The sequence below is a fragment of the Triticum urartu genome, chromosome 1A (assembly GCF_056163025.1).
Source record: "Triticum urartu cultivar PI428250 chromosome 1A, HENAU_Tu73, whole genome shotgun sequence".
In the NCBI taxonomy this organism is placed as follows: Eukaryota; Viridiplantae; Streptophyta; class Magnoliopsida; order Poales; family Poaceae; genus Triticum; species Triticum urartu.
Genome location: NC_141873.1, coordinates 348898315 through 348915752, shown reverse-complemented (window position 1 = coordinate 348915752; position 17438 = coordinate 348898315). Strand labels below are relative to the sequence as shown.

At 40.5% G+C, this 17438-nt stretch overlaps 1 pseudogene; it reads right to left on the bottom strand.

Annotated features, from left to right (window-relative positions):
• Positions 1-481: 481 nt before the first annotated feature.
• On the bottom strand, positions 482-4079 carry LOC147991179 (uncharacterized; annotated as a pseudogene).
• Positions 4080-17438: the final 13359 nt, after the last annotated feature.

Genomic DNA, 17438 nt, shown 5'->3' with positions numbered 1-17438 from the left:
GAATGAGTGGTATTGCAATGTAATGGATCTGTTAAATGTTGAGTAAGGAAATGGAAAATCAGAGTGATCATGTTGGCAACATATATTGTGTGAAATTTAAATTCTGAATGTAAGTGCAAGTGCAAATGGAAGAGACATTGCAAAAGTACTGCTGACTGAAATATAAGTGCAAATGCAAATGAAATTGACATTGCTCTAGGGCTTGCTTTTCACAACATATATTATTGTCTGAAATAAAACATTTGAAAGTAAATGTGAATGCAAATGAAATTGGCAACATATCTTGGCATCATGTCAAATTGGCAACACATATATAATGCACTGTGCTTGACAACAAGTTCATAATGCTAGTAGCAAATAGTGCAAAAGTGACAGCCATAGCTAGCCATTGACACACGTTCATAATGCATGCTCCACATAGTTCCCAAGTGACAGCAAAGGCAAAAGATTAACAGAAGTTAACAGAATAGTCATAATAACACTAGCTGCCATTAACACAATTACTAAAGATCTTAAACAAGCTGGAAAACATCTTTAGCAATTGCCACTTGCATAAAAGTATGCATTCCACCCTGATGTTGCTGGTCCTCTCCCTACTGTTGCTGCACCTCTCCCTGCTGTTGGTGCTCCTCTCCTTGCTATTGATGCTCCTCTCCCTGCTGTTGCTGCTCCTCTCCCTGCTATTGCTGCTCCTCTCCCTGTTGTTGATGCTCCTCTCCCTGATCCTCTCCTTGTTCCTCTCCCTGCTGGTGCTTGTGAGCTTGCTGGAGCTTGTGAGCTTGTTGGAGCTTGTGAGCTTGCTGCAGCTGATGCTCTTGCTGCTTTTGCTCTGCTTTTTGATGCATCATTCTGTGCTTGCTGCAAACAAAGCAGAGCAATGAAGAAATGCATAGTTGAAAATTAGAGGAAATACAAGTAGGATTTTACATAGTAGAAAAGCAAAGATGTGCATGCTAGTACCTCTGTTTCTCTCTGATTTCTCCCTCTCTTGCCAAGATGTGATCTTGTTTTTTTGGTTGTATCTCCATTCTTTTTACATGAACTTTTGTTGTGTCCCTGACCCCCACAGGTCCCACAAGTTATCTGACAACCATGTTTGCTCAACTTCTTACCCTTAGGTGCTTCACCCTCTTCTCTCCTCCTGTCATTGTTCTTTTTCCTAGCTCCTGGCATGGCAATGTAGCCAGGTGCCATAGGCCTAGGCTTATCAGAAACAGGCCAGCTTTCTTCTCCTTGAACAGGAAGTAGACAATGCTCATATATTTTGTTGAATGTTTCTATGTAGTAGCACTTGTCAATATAGTCCTCTATATTTCTCCTGCTCTTGTAGATAGCTGCAATGGCATGACAACAAGGCATGCCTGCCAGCTGAAAATAACCACAAGTACAGTTCCTCCTTTCAAGATTCACAGTGTATTGTTTTTTTCTCCCTTTCATGTGTCTCACCTCAAAGCCATCCTTGCTATTCCATAGCACCTCAATGTACTGTGTCATCTTAATACTGACATTCAGTTTCCTCAAAATATTGGGGCAAATTTTACCCTTCCACTTTGCACTTTTGGATCTTTGCTCTTGCACTCTGACTAACACCTTTTTTCTTATCATTTCTTGTTGTGAGATAAAGGGATAGAACCTTGCTTCTATAATGGCATTGTTGAATGACTCACACAGATTGTTATCAACGGATTCACAGTTTGCTCTAGGTGGGAAAAATGTCCTAGCCCAATGCTTTGGCTCTGTCCTCATGATGTCCTTAGCACCTTCTGGAGTAAGTTGTGCAAGCTTGGCCTTGTTGTAATTAAAATCCTCTCTATTTCCAGACTTAGCAATTGCCCAAAATCTTTTCTGGAATTCATGGTCCTTGTGCTTCTTCCTCCAGTTGGCATAAATGTGTCTAGCACACATCCTGTGCTCTGCCTTGGGCAAATAGTCCCTCATGCTGGTGATCAAGCCCTAAAATAGTATAAAAGAATCCATGTTATTAAATGCATATCTCATTATTAAACAAAACCAACTATGTTACCTAACCCTACCCAATTTGTCGCTTCGATGATGTGACCCACCCTATTTGCACACCTACCCTAACCCTACCCAATTTGTCGCTTCGACGATGTGACCCACCCTTTTTGCACAGCTACCCTAACCCTACCCATTTTGTCGCGTCGACGATATGACCCGCCCTTTTTGCACACCTACCCTAACCCTACCCATTTTTGCCGCGTCAACGATGTGACCCACCCTTTTTACACACCTACCCTAACCCTACCCTATTTATGAAATGAATGCAGTACATTAAAATTACCTTCTGCTGGTTAGAAATGAAGACCCATCCTGCTCCTTGGTCATTGATATCCAAGTCTTTGATCAAGAGTGCAATGAACCATTTCTAGCTATCATTGGTCTCTTTCTCCACCACTGCCCAAGCCACTGGGTACATTTGATTATTAGCATCCCTTGCAATTGCAGCCAACAATTCACCTTGACATGCTCCCTTGAAAAAGCAGCCATCTAGTCCAATGACCTTCCTGCATCCTGCTTTAAAGCCATGCTTCATTGCATTAAAGCAAACATAGTACTGCTGAAATATGTTATGTTCCATATCTGTTGGATCTAAAGTTATGGCCACTGTACTGCCAGGATTGCTCCTAAGCAGTTCCAATTGGTAGTCAAAGACCTGTGTGTACTCACTTTTCATCCCACACATGAGCTTATCCAGCACAATTTTCTTTGCTGCCTTGCATTTTGAAACTAACACATCAGCAAACATGTCTTTGAGCACTGTGGCTTTAATGCTGTCAATTTTCCAAAGTGGATTGGCTATGATGATGTGCTCATACCTTTTTGCAATAACCTTGGCAGTAACAAGTTTGTTCTCTCTGTTCTATGCACACTGGTGTTCATCTTCAATGGTGATTATTTGAAACCTAGAACATCTACTTGTCTTTGCTGCATACAACATCCATGGGCAACCAGGCCAGTCACATTTGGCTCTCACCCTATGTTCCTCAGATTTTAAGAAAGAGATGCTCCTTTTAGTAGCAAGGCCATACCTCTTCACTGCTTTTACCAACTGCTTCTTGCTTTTGAAAACCATTCCCAAACTAAATTGTGGAATTTCTGATTCAGGATTAAACCTAATGTACTGACTGTTCCTCCTCACCATCTGGCCATCTTCATCTTCATCATAGGAGTAGTCAGGACTCAAACTCCATGTCCTGTACAACTTCTTCAACATTAGCCACTAGCTCAATAGGCACTGGACCTGATGACTCCTTTGCAAACCAAATTTCTGAAGCTTTCATCTTCTTCTTAAATTTTCTGGCATGCTTTCTTAACTCTACTACCTCTGATTCCTACCCACTGTCATCAGTGTGTGCCACATAATCAGGGTCATCTGAATCCTTAGAGTCTTCACCATTTTCTACAGCTTCTAGAATTGGAGATATAGTTTGGCTAGCAACAACTGGTTGAGATCCATTGATTACTTGAGAACCTTGGGAAAGATCATCCCTTCTGTAATTATGCTTCATAGGGCTACTTATCACTTGAGTAACCACTCCACCTTAATTTGGAACCAGTATATGTTCCAAAATGTCTGATTTTTCTAGTGAACTAACTTGCTGCACATTGCTTTGGATAGCATCTTCTTCTTCTGCAGTGATAATTTCATCTGGTTCATCCTCACTGCCATTGTTCACCAGGTCATGCAGTTCATCTAATTCAAAATCAGAGGCACTATCCTCTTCCCCTGGCTCATCTTGCTCACCATTATACTCCACAAAAATATCAGCAACCCCTGCATCTGTAATGTACTCTGACATCTTCAAGCAACCTTCATCAGTATGTAGAAACACTAATCCATTGACCAAATCTCTCCCAGGCATAAGAAAGTACAACTTCATGCTATCTTTGACTGATAAATGATCAGCTAAAAACCCTTTTATCTCAGGCAGGGACAACTTATCCCTCTCAATCACTGACATTGCAGTATCTCCTCCAACATAATCAAGAGAGGGGCCAATACGGATGAACTGCCCCCCATAGTGAAACCTGACATTCAGCACATCTGCTGGATCCATGACTTGAACCAAAAAAACCTACAGTGCAATATGTACATTCAGAAACAAACAGTGAGTGTAGTATTCAATTTCAGTGCTTCATTTAACTATGAAAACTGCATTCTGAAACATAATGCAGTATGGATTACGTCCAGTGCCAGATTTACATGCAAAAACACTAATTTGGCCCATGATTTTGCTGTGAGATAATCAATATACCATACTACAGAAGCTACAGAAGAAACCTACTCGATTTGACAGATTCAGTCATCACAATTAGGGTAGGTAAGTAAAAAGGCTACAAAATCATAACATCCTACAATGCATATCATGAATGAGTACATGTATAACTCGTTGCCCCAAAAACAATCTATTAAATCATCTTCAAATTTCCCCCAAAACCCCACCTTTCAACCCCTGTAAAGCCCTAAACCTAATTCCAGGAGGGAAGAAAGAAAGACTGCAGATCGTTCACGGGTGAAGAGAATGTCGCACCTGTTACTTTGTCGCCGACATGGTAGTCTGAGGTCGCCACGATCAATCTCCATCACTTTATTATTGCTTTGCTTTTACTTTGCTTTGACTTTTTACTTTGCATCTCTATACCAAAAATACCAAAAATATTATTTATCATCTCTATCAGATCTCACTTTCGTAAGTGACCGTGAAGGGATTGACAACCCCTAAGCGCGTTGGTTGCGTTGATCTATTGTTTTTGTGTAGGTACGAGGGACTCATGCGTAGCCTCCTACTAGATTGATACCTTGGTTCTCAAAAACTAAGGGAAATACTTACGCTACTTTGCTGCATCATCCTCTCCTCTTCGGGGAAATCCAACGCAGTGCTCAAGAGGTAGCAAGAAGAATTTCTGGCGCCATTGCCGGGGAGGTTCGCGCAAGTCAAGATTTGACTCTCGACAACGAGCCATTTCTGGCGCCGTTGCTAGGGAGTCTGCGCAAAAGTCAACATACCAAGTACCCATCACAATCCCTATCTCCCGCGTTACATTATTTGCCATTTGCCTCTCGTTTTCCTCTCCCCCACTTCACCCTTGCCATTTTATTCGCCCTCTCTCTCTCTATCCTCCCTCTCTTTCTCTATTTGCCTCTTTTGTCCATTTGCTTTTTGTTTGCTCGTGTATTGGATTGCTTGTTTGTCGTGATGGCTCAAGATAATACTAAATTGTGTGACTTCACCAATACCAACAATAATGATTTCCTTAGCACTCCGATTGCTCCTCTTACCGATGCTGAATCTTGTGAAATTAATACTACTTTGCTGAATCTTGTCATGAAAGATCCGTTTTCCGGCTTTCCTAGTGAAGATGCCGCTACCCATCTTAATAGCTTCATTGATTTGTGTGACATGCAAAAGAAGAAAGATGTCGATAATGATATTGTTAAATTGAAGCTATTTCCTTTTTCGCTTAGAGATCGTGCTAAAGCTTGGTTTTCATCTTTGCCTAAAAATAGTATTGATTCATGGAACAAGTGCAAAGATGCTCTTATCTCTAAGTATTTTTATCCCGCTAAGATCATCTCTCTTAGAAACGATATTATGAATTTTAAGCAACTTGATCATGAACATGTTGCACAAGCTTGGGAGAGAATGAAATTAATGATACGTAATTGCCCTACTCATGGTTTGAATTTGTGGATGATTATACAAAAATTTTATGCCGGATTGAATTTTGCTTCTAGAAATCTTTTAGATTCGGCCGCGGGAGGCACTTTTATGGAAATCACTTTCGGAGAAGCTACTAAACTCCTAGATAATATTATGGTTAATTATTCTCAATGGCATACTGAAAGATCTACTAAAAAGGTGCATGCGATAGAAGAAATTAATGTTTTGAGTGGAAAGATGGATGAACTTATGAAATTATTTGCTAATAAAAGTGTTTCTTCCGATCCTAATGATATGCCCTTGTCTACTTTGATTGAGAATAATAATGAATCTATGGATGTGAATTTTGTTGGTAGGAACAATTTTGGTAACAACGCGTATAGAGGAAATTTCAATCCTAGGCCTTATCCTAGTAATCCCTCTAATAATTATGGTAATTCCTACAACAATTCTTATGGAAATTATAATAATATGCCCTCTGATTTTGAATCTAACATTAAAGAATTTATTTCTTTGCAAAAGAATTTTAATGCTATGATTGAAGAAAAATTGCTTAAGATTGATGATTTGGCTAGGAATGTTGATAGAATTGCTCTTGATGTTGATTCTTTGAAACTTAGATCTATTCCACCTAAGCATGATATCAATGAGTCTCTCAAAGCCATGAGAATTTCCATTGACGAGTGCAAAGAAAGAATCGCTAGGATGCGTGCTAAGAAAGATGCCTTTATAAAAGCGTGTTCTTCTAGTTCCTATGAAAATAATGATGAAGATCTAAAAGTTATTGATGTGTCCCCTATTAAATCTTTGTTTTGCAATATGAATCTTGATAATGATGGGGCTGAATATGATCCACCTTTACCTAGAAGGCGTTCTAAGAATTCGGAATTTGTTGATCTTGATGCTAAATTTGATAAAAGTGGGATTGAAAAAATTAAAACCCTAGATGTTGCTAAACCCACTATATTGGATTTCAAGGAATTTAATTATGAAAATTGCTCTTTAATTGATTGTATTTCCTTGTTGCAATCCGTGCTAAAATCTCCTCGTGCTTATAGTCAAAATAAAGCGTTTACTAAACATATCATTGATGCCTTGATGCAATCTTATGAAGAAAAACTTGAATTGGAAGTTTCTATCCCTAGAAAACTTTATGATGAGTGGGAACCTACTATTAAAATTAAAAATAAAAATTACGAGTTTTATGCTTTGTGTGATTTGGGTGCTAGTGTCTCTACTATTCCCAAAACTTTGTGTGATTTGCTAGATTTCCGTGAATTTGATGATTGCTCTCTAAACCTGCATCTTGCGGATTCCACTATTAAGAAACCTATGGGAAGAATTAATGATGTTCTTATTGTTTCAAATAGGAATTATGTGCCCGTAGATTTTATCGTTCTTGATATAGATTGCAATCCTTCTTGCCCTATTATTCTCGGTAGACCTTTCCTTAGAACAGTTGGTGCAATTATTGATATGAAGGAAGGGAATATTAGATTTCAATTTCCATTAAAAAAGGGCATGGAACACTTCCCTAGAAAGAAAATATAATTACCATATGAATCTATCATGAGAGCCACTTATGGATTGCCTACCAAAGATGGCAATACCTAGATCTATTCTTGCTTGTTATGCCTAGCTAGGGGCGTTAAACGATAGCGCTTGTTGGGAGGCAACCCAATTTTATTTTTATTACTTCCTTTTTGCTCCTGTTTAGTAATAAATAAATTATTTAGCCTCTGTTTTGGTTGTTTTTTTGTGTTTAATTAGTGTTTGTGCCAAGTAGAACCGTTGGGAAGACTTGGGGAAAGTCTTGTTGAACTTGCTGTAAAAAACAGAAACTTTAGCGCTCACGAGAACTGCTGCCATTTTTATTTGGAGAGTGATATTTAGTTAATTCGTTTTGCAGATGATTAATAGATAAATTCCTCACGTGCAGCAATTTATTTTAGAAATTTTGGGGTTCCAGATCTTGCGCTAGCTACAGATTACTACAGACTGTTCTGTTTTTAACAGATTCTGTTTTTCGTGTGTTGTTTGCTTATTTTGATGAATCTATGGCTAGTAAAATAGTTTATAATCCATAGAGAAGTTGGAATACAGTAGGTTTAACACCAATATAAATAAATAATGAGTTCATTACAGTACCTTGAAGTGGTCTTTTGTTTTCTTTCGCTAACGGAGCTCACGAGTTTTCTACTTTAAGTTTTGTGTTGTGAAGTTTTCAAGTTTTGGGTAATGATTTGATGGATTATGGAACAAAGAGTGGCAAGAGCCTAAGCTTGGGTATGCCCATGGAACCCCCAAGATAATCTAAGGACACCTAAAAGCCAAAGCTTGGGAATGCCCCGGAAGGCATCCCCTCTTTTTCGTCTACTTCTATCTGTAACTTTACTTGGAGCTATATTTTTATTCACCACATGATATGTGTTTTGCTTGGAGCGTCTTTTATGATTTGAGTCTTTGCTTGTTAGTTTACCACAATCATCCTTGCTGTACACACCTTTTGAGAGAGCCATACATGATTTGGAATTTTCTAGAATACTCTATGTGCTTCACTTATATCTTTTGAGCTTTATAGTTTTTGCTCTAGTGCTTCACTTATATCTTTTAGAGCACGGTGGTGGATTTGTTTTATAGAAACTATTGATCTCTCATGCTTCACTTATATTATTTTGAGAGTCTTATTAGCATGGTAATTTTCTTAAAATCCTAATATGCTTGGTATGCAAGATTAATAATAAAACTTTCGTATGAGTGTGTTGAATACTAAGAAAGGTTTGATGCTTGATGAATGTTTTGAGATATGGAGGTAATAATATCAAAGTCATGCTAGTTGAGTAGTTGTGAAATTGAGAAATACTTGTGTTGAAGTTTGCAAGTCCCGTAGCATGCACGTATGGTAAACGTTATGCAACAAATTTGAAACATGAGGTGTTATTTGATTGTCTTCCTTATGAGTGGCGGTCGGGGACGAGCGATGGTATTTTCCTAGCAATCTATCCCCCTAGGAGCATGCGCGTAGTGCCAAGGTTTTTGATGACTTGTAGATTTTTGCAATAAGTATGTGAGTTCTTTATGACTAATGTTGAGTCCATGGATTATACGCACTCTCACCCTTCCATCCTTGCTAGACTCTTCGGTACCGTGCATTGCCCTTTCTCACATTGAGAGTTGGCGCAAACTTCGTCGGTGCATCCAAACCCCGTGACATGATACGCTCTTTCACACATAAACCTCCTGATATCTTCCTCAAAATAGCCACCATACCTACCTATTATGGCATTTCCATAGCCATTCTGAGATATATTGCCATGCAACTTTCCATCATTCCGTTCATCATGACACATTCATCATTGTCATATTGCTTAGCATGATCATGTAGTTGACATAGTATTTGTGGCAAAGCCACCGTTCATAATCTTTCATACATGTCACTCTTGGTTCATTGCATATCCCGGTGCACCGCCGGAGGCATTCATATAGAGTCATCTTTGTTCTAGTATCGAGTTGTAATCATTGAGTTGTAAATAAATAGAAGTGTGATGATCATCAATATTAGAGCATTTTCCCAAGTGAGGAATAAAAAAAAAGAAATTCCATAAAAAAAGAGAAGGCCCAAAAAAAGAGAAAGGCCATAAAAAAAGAAGAAAAGGCTGAAAAAATGAGAGAAAAAGAGAGAAGGGACAATGTTACTATCCTTTTACCACATTTGTGCTTCAAAGTATCACCATGATCTTCATAATAGAGAGTCTCTCATCACATTCATATACTAGTGGGAATTTTTCATTGTAGAACTTGGCTTGTATATTCCAAGAATGGGCCTCCTCAAGTGCCCTAGGTCTTTGTGAGCAAGCAAGTTGGATGCAAACCCACTAGTTTCTTTTGTTGAGCTTTCATACATTTATAGCTCTAGTGCATCTGTTGCATGGTAATCCCTACTCCTTGCATTAACATCAATCGGTGGGCATCTCCATAGCCCATTGATTAGCCTCGTTGATGTGAGACTTTCTCCTTTTTTGTCTTCTCCACATAACCGCCTCATTATATTCTATTCCACCCATAGTGCTATGCCCATGGCTCGCGCTCATATATTGCATGAAAATTTATAGGTTTGAGATTACTAAAGTATGAAACAATTGCTTGGCTTGTCATCAGGGTTGTGCATGATGAGAGCATTCTTGTGTGACGAAAATGAAACATGACTAAACTATATGATTTTGTAGGGATGAACTTTCTTTGGCCATGTTATTTTGAGAAGACATAATTGCTTAGTTAGTATGCTTGAAGTATTATCATTTTTATGTCAGTATGAACTTTTGTCTTGAATCTTTCAGATCTGAATATTCATACCACAATTATGAAGAATTACATTAAAATTATGCCAAGTAGCACGCCGCATCAAAAATTCAGTTTTTATCATTTACCTAGTCGAGGACGAGCAGGAATTAAGCTTGGGGATGCTTGATACGTCTCCAACGTATCTATAATTTTTGATTGATCCATGCTATATTATCTACTATTTTGGACTATATTGGGCTTTATTTTCCACTTTTATATTATTTTTGGGACTAACCTATTAACCGGAGGCCCATCCCAGAATTGCTGTTTTTTTGCCTATTTCAGTGTTTCGGAGAAACAGAATATCAAACGGAGTCCAAACGGAATGAAACATTCAGGAACGTGATTTTCTCATCATATAAGACCCAGGAGACTTGGACTCTCCGTCAAGAAAGCCACGAGGCGGTCACGAGGGTGGAGGGCGCGCCCCCCTAGGGTGCGTCCCTGCCTCGTGGGCCCCTCGAAGCTCCACCGATGTACTTCTTCCTCCTATATATATCCACGTACCCCCAAACGATCATAATAGGAGCCAAAAACCTAATTCCACCGCCGCAACTTTCTGTATCCACGAGATCCCATCTTGGGGCCTGTTCCGGAGCTCCGCCGGAGGGGGCATCGATCACGGAGGGATTCTACATCATCATCCAATCCCCTCCGATGAAGTGTGAGTAGTTTAGTTCAGACCTACGGGTCCATAATTAGTAGCTAGATGGCTTCTTCTCTCTTTTTGGATCTCAATACAATGTTCTCCCCCTCTCTTGTTTAGATCTATTCGATGTAATCTTCTTTTTGCAGTGTGTTTGTTGAGACCGATGAATTGTGGGTTTATGATCCATTCTATCTATGAATAATATTTGAATCCTCTCTAAATTCTTTTATGTATGATTGGTTATCTTTGCAAGTCTCTTCGAATTATCAGTTTGGTTTGGCCTACTAGATTGGTTTTTCTTGCCATGGGAGAAGTGCTTAGCTTTGGGTTCGATCTTGCGGTGTCCTTTCCCAGTGACAGAAGGGGCAGCACGGCACGTATTGTATCGTTGCCATCGAGGATAACAAGATGGGTTTTTTTATCATATTGCATGAAACTATCCCTCTACATCATGTCATCTTGCTTAAGGCGTTACTCTATTTTTAACTTAATACTCTAGATGCATGCTGGATAGCGGTCGATGAGTGGAGTAATAGTAGTAGATGCAGAATCGTTTCGGTCTACTTGTCTCGGACGTGATGCCTATATACATGATCATACCTAGATATTCTCATAACTATGCTCAATTCTGTCAATTGCTCAATAGTAATTTGTTCACCCACCGTAGAATACTTATGCTCTTGAGAGAAGCCACTAGTGAAACCTATGGCCCCCGGGTCTCTTTCTCATTATATCAATCTCCATCACTTTATTATTGCTTTGCTTTTAATTTGCTTTTACTTTTTACTTTGCATGTCTATACCAAAAATACCAAAAATATTATTTATCATCTCTATCAGATCTCACTTCCTTAAGTGACCGTGAAGGGATTGACAACCCCTAAGCGCGTTGGTTGCATTGAGCTATTGTTTTTGTGTAGGTACGAGGGACTCGCGCGTAGCCTCCTACTGGATTGATACCTTGGTTCTCAAAAACTGAGGGAAATACTTACGCTACTTTGCTGCATCATCCTCTCCTCTTCGGGGAAATCCAACGCAGTGCTCAAGAGGTAGCAGCTGGCCGCTCGCCGAAGACCTGGCCCTCTTCACCCTCTAGGACAACGTCTTCGCATCCCTGCCGAGACGAAAACAAGTCAAGATAAGAAGCACAGTTAGAGGAGCCGGAGATGACGAAAGGAAACGACACTTACTCGTCCTCCACCTCCTCTTCTGCTGCCTTCCTCTTCCTCCTCGGGCTGAGAGACTGGAAGTGCAACTATCCTGGGTGGTTTTGGTAATTCCTAACAACATATAGCTCATTGAGCTAATGCTACTTTAAGATAAACATTTCAGGAAAGCTCAATGATTGGCATGGCATGGATGAGAAATGTGGACCCCTCAAAATGCTAAGGACAAAGGATTGGCTCAAGCTCAAAGCTCAGGACTCTACATTTTTTCATTTTAAGTGATCCAAGATCACATTGAGTCCATAGGAAAAGCCAATACTATCAAGAGGGGGTGAGGTGTTGCTTAATGATTTTCTTGCTCAAAGTGCTTAGTGATATGCTCCAAAAACCCTCAACTACTTTCTCACGTCCACATATGTCCCAAACCATAAGTCAAACTCGGCCCCACCGAATCTGTCTATCCGGTGCCACCGAGTTCAGTTGACATAGCCACTGCCAGAAACCCTAGTCTTTTCGGTTTACCGATAGGGATATCGGCCTCACCGAGATGGGATTATAATCTCTCTGTTTCCCTTCGTAACATTTCAGTCAAACCGAGATGAGCAATCGGTCCCACCGAGATTGCAATGCAAACTTTCTGTTTCCCTTTCGTAACATTTTGGTACAACTGAGATGAGCGAATCGGTCCCACTGAGTTTGCCTGACCAACTCTCTGTTTGTCTATTACCAAAATTGGTCCCATCGAGTTTGTGTAATCGGTCTCACCGAGATTACGTTATGCCCTAACCCTAACGAAATCGGTCTCACCGAGTTGACATGTCGGTCCCACCGAAAATCCTAACGGTCACATTATGAACTAAATCGGTCTGACCAAGTTTGATGATTCGGTCCCACCGAGTTTGGTAAATTATGTGTAACGGTTAGATTTTGTGTGGAGGCTATATATACCCCTCCACCCACTCTTCATTCATGAAGATAGCCATCATAACATGCCTACACTTCCAACATACATTTTCTGAGAGAGAACCACCTACACTTGTGTTGAGGTCAAGATATTCCATTCCAACCACATAAATCTTGATCTCTAGCCTTCCCCAAGTTGCTTTCCACTCAAATCATCTTTGAACCAAATCCTATCCTATGAGAGAGAGTTGAGTGTTGGGGATACTATCATTTGAAGCACAAGAGCAAGGAGTTCATCATCAACACACCATTTGTTACCTATTGGAGAGTGGTGTCTCCTAGATTGGTTAGGTGTCACTTGGGAGCCTCTGTCAAGATTGTGGAGTTGAACCAAGGATTTTGTAAGGGCAAGGAGATCGCCTACTTTGTGAAGATCTACCCTAGTGAGGAAAGTCCTTCGTGGGCGACGACCATGGTGGGATAGACAAGGTTGCTTCTTCGTGGACCCTGCGTGGTTGAAGCCCTCCGTGGACTTGCGCAACCGTTACCCTTCGTGGGTTGAAGTCTCCATCAACGTGGATGTACGATAGCACCACCTATCAGAACCACGCCAAAAATCTCCGTGTCTACATTGCGTTTGCTCCCTCCAAACTCCTCCCTTTTACCTTCATATGCAATTGTTTTACTTTCCGCTGCTATACTCTTAAAATTGCATGTGTAGGTTGATTGCTTGACTTGTGCTAAGTTGCTAAAATCTGCCAAGAACTAAAATTGGGAAAAGGCTAGATTTTTATTTTGTCAAGTAGTCTAATCACCCCCCTCTAGACATACTTTCGATCCTATAGGTGGTATCAGAGCTTTAGTATCCATTTGCTTGGATTTCCATAGCTTTTGGTGGTCATAGCCTTGGTTTCACAACCTAGGAGAGTATGGTGTCTAGCGAGGGAAATTACCACCGTAGAGGTCCTTACTTTGATGGTACCAATTTTGCTAGTTGGAAGCATAAGATGAAAATGCATATTCTTGGACATAACCCCACCGTTTGGGCTATTGTGTGTATTGGCTTGCAAGGTGAATTCTTTGATGGGAGAGAACCAAACTGTGAAGCTACCGCAAAAGAGTTGAAGATGCTGCAATACAATGCTCAAGCTTGTGATATTCTCTTCAACGGATTGTGCCCCGAAGAATTCAACAAAATCAACCGTCTTGAGAATGCAAAGGAAATCTGGGATACTTTGATTGATATGCACGAAGGTACTGACTCCGTCAAGGAATCCAAATTGGATGTGCTTCAAAGTCAACTTGACAAGTTCAAAATGAAGGATGGTGAAGGTGTCGCTGAAATGTACTCTAGGCTTGCTCTCATTACAAATGAGATTGCCAGCTTAGGAAGTGAAGAGATGATCGATAGATTCATCATCAAGAAGATCCTAAGAGCCTTGGATGGAAAATATGATACCGTGTGCACATTGATCCAAATGATGCCCAACTACAAAGATCTCAAGCCAACGGAAGTCATTGGAAGAATTGTTGCTCATGAGATGTCACTCAAGGATAAGGAAGAGCTCCACAACAAGTCAAGTGGTTCCTACAAAGCCTCATGTGATGCTCCCACATCATCAAGTGAGAAACAAACCTTCAATGAAGAATTGAGCCTAATGGTGAAGAACTTCAACAAGTTCTACAAGAGAAGAAGCAAGGAAACAAGTTCCAAGTCAAGGTCCAACAATGACAAAAGATCTTATAGTCGTGAGCGTAATTGCTACAATTGTGGAAGACCCGAACACTATTCAAATGAGTATACGACTCCTTACAAAAGAAGAGAAGATTCTCCCAAAAGAAGAAGTAGGAGAGAAGAATCACCGCCAAGAGAGAGAAGGAGTAGAGATGATCGTTATGAACGAAGACCCTCTCAAAGAAGCAAGGATTCGGAGAGAAAGGACAAATCATCAAATATCTACACAAAAAGAAGACATCAAGCTCATGTTGGTGAATGGGTATCCGGCTCCGACTCCGACAATCACTTTGAAAGAAGCTATCACTTCGACTCCGAATATACTCACGATGAAGGTGTTGCTGGTCTAGCACTTGTGTCAACCGACTCCTACGACATATTTGACTCATCAAATGAAGGAATTGGAAGATGCTTCATGGCTAAAGGTCCAAAGGTAACACACCCCAAGTTTGTTGATTTCAATAGTGATGAAGTTGATTTGCTAGGAGATGATGATTTACTTGTTGACAACTCTAGTTATGAAAACTATGATGAACTTGCTATTAATCATAATAATTAAGATAAAACGAATGACGATGATAAGAAGAAGATTGAGCGTCTAACAAAAGAACTAAACACTCTTAAGTTAGCTCATGAAACTACCTTGGAAGATCATCAAGAACTTTTAAAGACTCATGAGAAGTTACGCTTTGAAAAACTCAACCTTGAGCAAGAGCATGAGTCCTTAAAAGCAATCAATGATGATCTTCACAAGAAAAGTTCTTCTTACATTGCCAAGCGTTTACTCTGGTCTACTTACATGCCACAAGTTAAAACTAGCAACAAGAGTAAGCAAGATTCTTCTTCTAGTAGTAACAACAATCATGCTAAATCCAATATTGTTGCTTCTAGTAGTTCTCTTGATTCCACTAATGATTCTCTTAGCCAAGTTACACTTGAGAAAGAAAACAGCTTATTGAAGGGAATTATAGAGAAAGGTGTTTACAAGAGCCTTGCCGGGAGTAAGCAATTCGAGGAAATTGTACGCAAGCAAGGAAGACACCGGAAGAATCAAGGTGTAGGTTTTGAATGAAAGTTCAATGCCAATGGAGTTGAGTGGGAAGAGGATCAATACCTCAAGACGAAGTTTGTTCCTCAACAAGAGAAGTATGATCCTACTTCTTTCCAAGGAACACAAGCTCAAGATGATCTTCCACCACAAGACCACAAGCTAAAAGGCAAGGACATGCTTCAAGAGGAGATTGATGCATTTGAAGAAGCACCTAAGGCCTTGGTAAAGTGGGTTCCCAAGACTACATCAAGTTCTACTTCATCAAGTATGACTACAACTCCAAGGGTTCCCATCAAGATGGTGTGGATCCCAAAGAAGAAGAACTAGAGAGTTCTTGAGGGTGACTCCGCCAACATACTTCACTCATATCATTTTGGCAAGGACAAGTGCAAACAACTTCCATATCTTGCACTAGTTCAAGGAGTCACAAACCCTCTTGTTGGTAAGACAAGGGACAAGGTAACCTAATGCTTCCATGGACATCATCCTATGTGAACATCACTCTATGTCTATGGATATCCTTGTTTGTTCCTTATGGGACTAACCCGTGTAGGTATTGAAAGTGCAACTCACTCCAAAGGATTGCTCCAAAAGATCTAAATCAACATTGAGCATCTACATCTTCAACACCTACATGAAGTCATCATCGAGAAAACCCAAGGTTAGTTCATCCCTCTTAGGGGGGATATCACATCTAGGGGGAGCTTTACTCCAATCAATTGAGCTAAAGCAACTCTAGTGGTGTGAACACAACAATGCTTTATGTAAAAGTGGCAACCCCGCTTGTGCTTAAACGATGAGTATGACCTACAATCAAATGTTCTCATTTGACTCCTAAGTCAATATACTCATATATAGATGACCTAGTCATCGCCAAATTGCTTGATAGATGCTAGAGTGATTGTGCATGCTTTGTCACATATTTCATTTCCATCTTATTGTGTGAGCATGTTGGATGCATATTTTACTCATTCAAGGACATCCATTTGTTACTTTGATTGTTTGGTTTTTTCTCTTTTGCCAAATGGATGGACAAGAATTCCTAAGAACTCCCTCTAGCTATCCGTGCTCTGCTCGTCTCAAACTCTATTCATGCTACATCACAAAGTTTGATCAAGTCAGATTCGAACCACTCTGTGTGAGGAGCACTCGGAGTCCCCGATTCGTCATAGACTTAAACTTCCAAAACCTCTTTGTGCATTTTGGTCTGACCGATTCATCCTTTTCGTTCCTACCGAGATCACTTAGTTGATCTAGGTTTTCAATCTCGGTGCAACCGATTATAACCTTTCGGTCACACCGAGTTGCAGTAATCGCTTGCAGTTTGGCGTCTCGGTGCCACCGAGTCGTTCCACTCGGTCACACTGACAGGGTCAGGTTATATATGCTGACGGGTCAAATTTTGCAAAATTTTCCAAAACCCTTCACCCGCGCGTAACCTGCTCTACTTCTTTGGGTCTCCGGATCGTCCTCTCGCCGCCAGTGACCTCCCGCCGCTGGTCTCCGCCGCCGTCAACGGCAATCTGCTCCGCCGTTGCCGCCATAGCGAACACTCGCCGCTCTAGGGTAAGTGTTCGACCCCTTGTGCTATCTTTTTCACTCTGATTCCTAGCAGAAGGATAATGCCATGTTTCTTGCCACGATTGAGATTGATCCATCCAGCTAAAACTCCCTTAGGTCTAGATTGATTCAAAAAATTTAGGATTAGCTCTCCGCAGAACTCATCTCGGACCGAACGAACTGTAGAAACCGGTCTCACCAATTCGGCCTTGGCCATTGCACATGCGCTTTTCGGTCTGACCGAAACGTGCAAATTGGTGTGACTGAGTTCAAGATTTTGTGAAACCCTAGCAATCTCGGTGCCACCGACCGGTGACTCAGCCCTACCGAGTTCACTAGTTTAGGTTCCA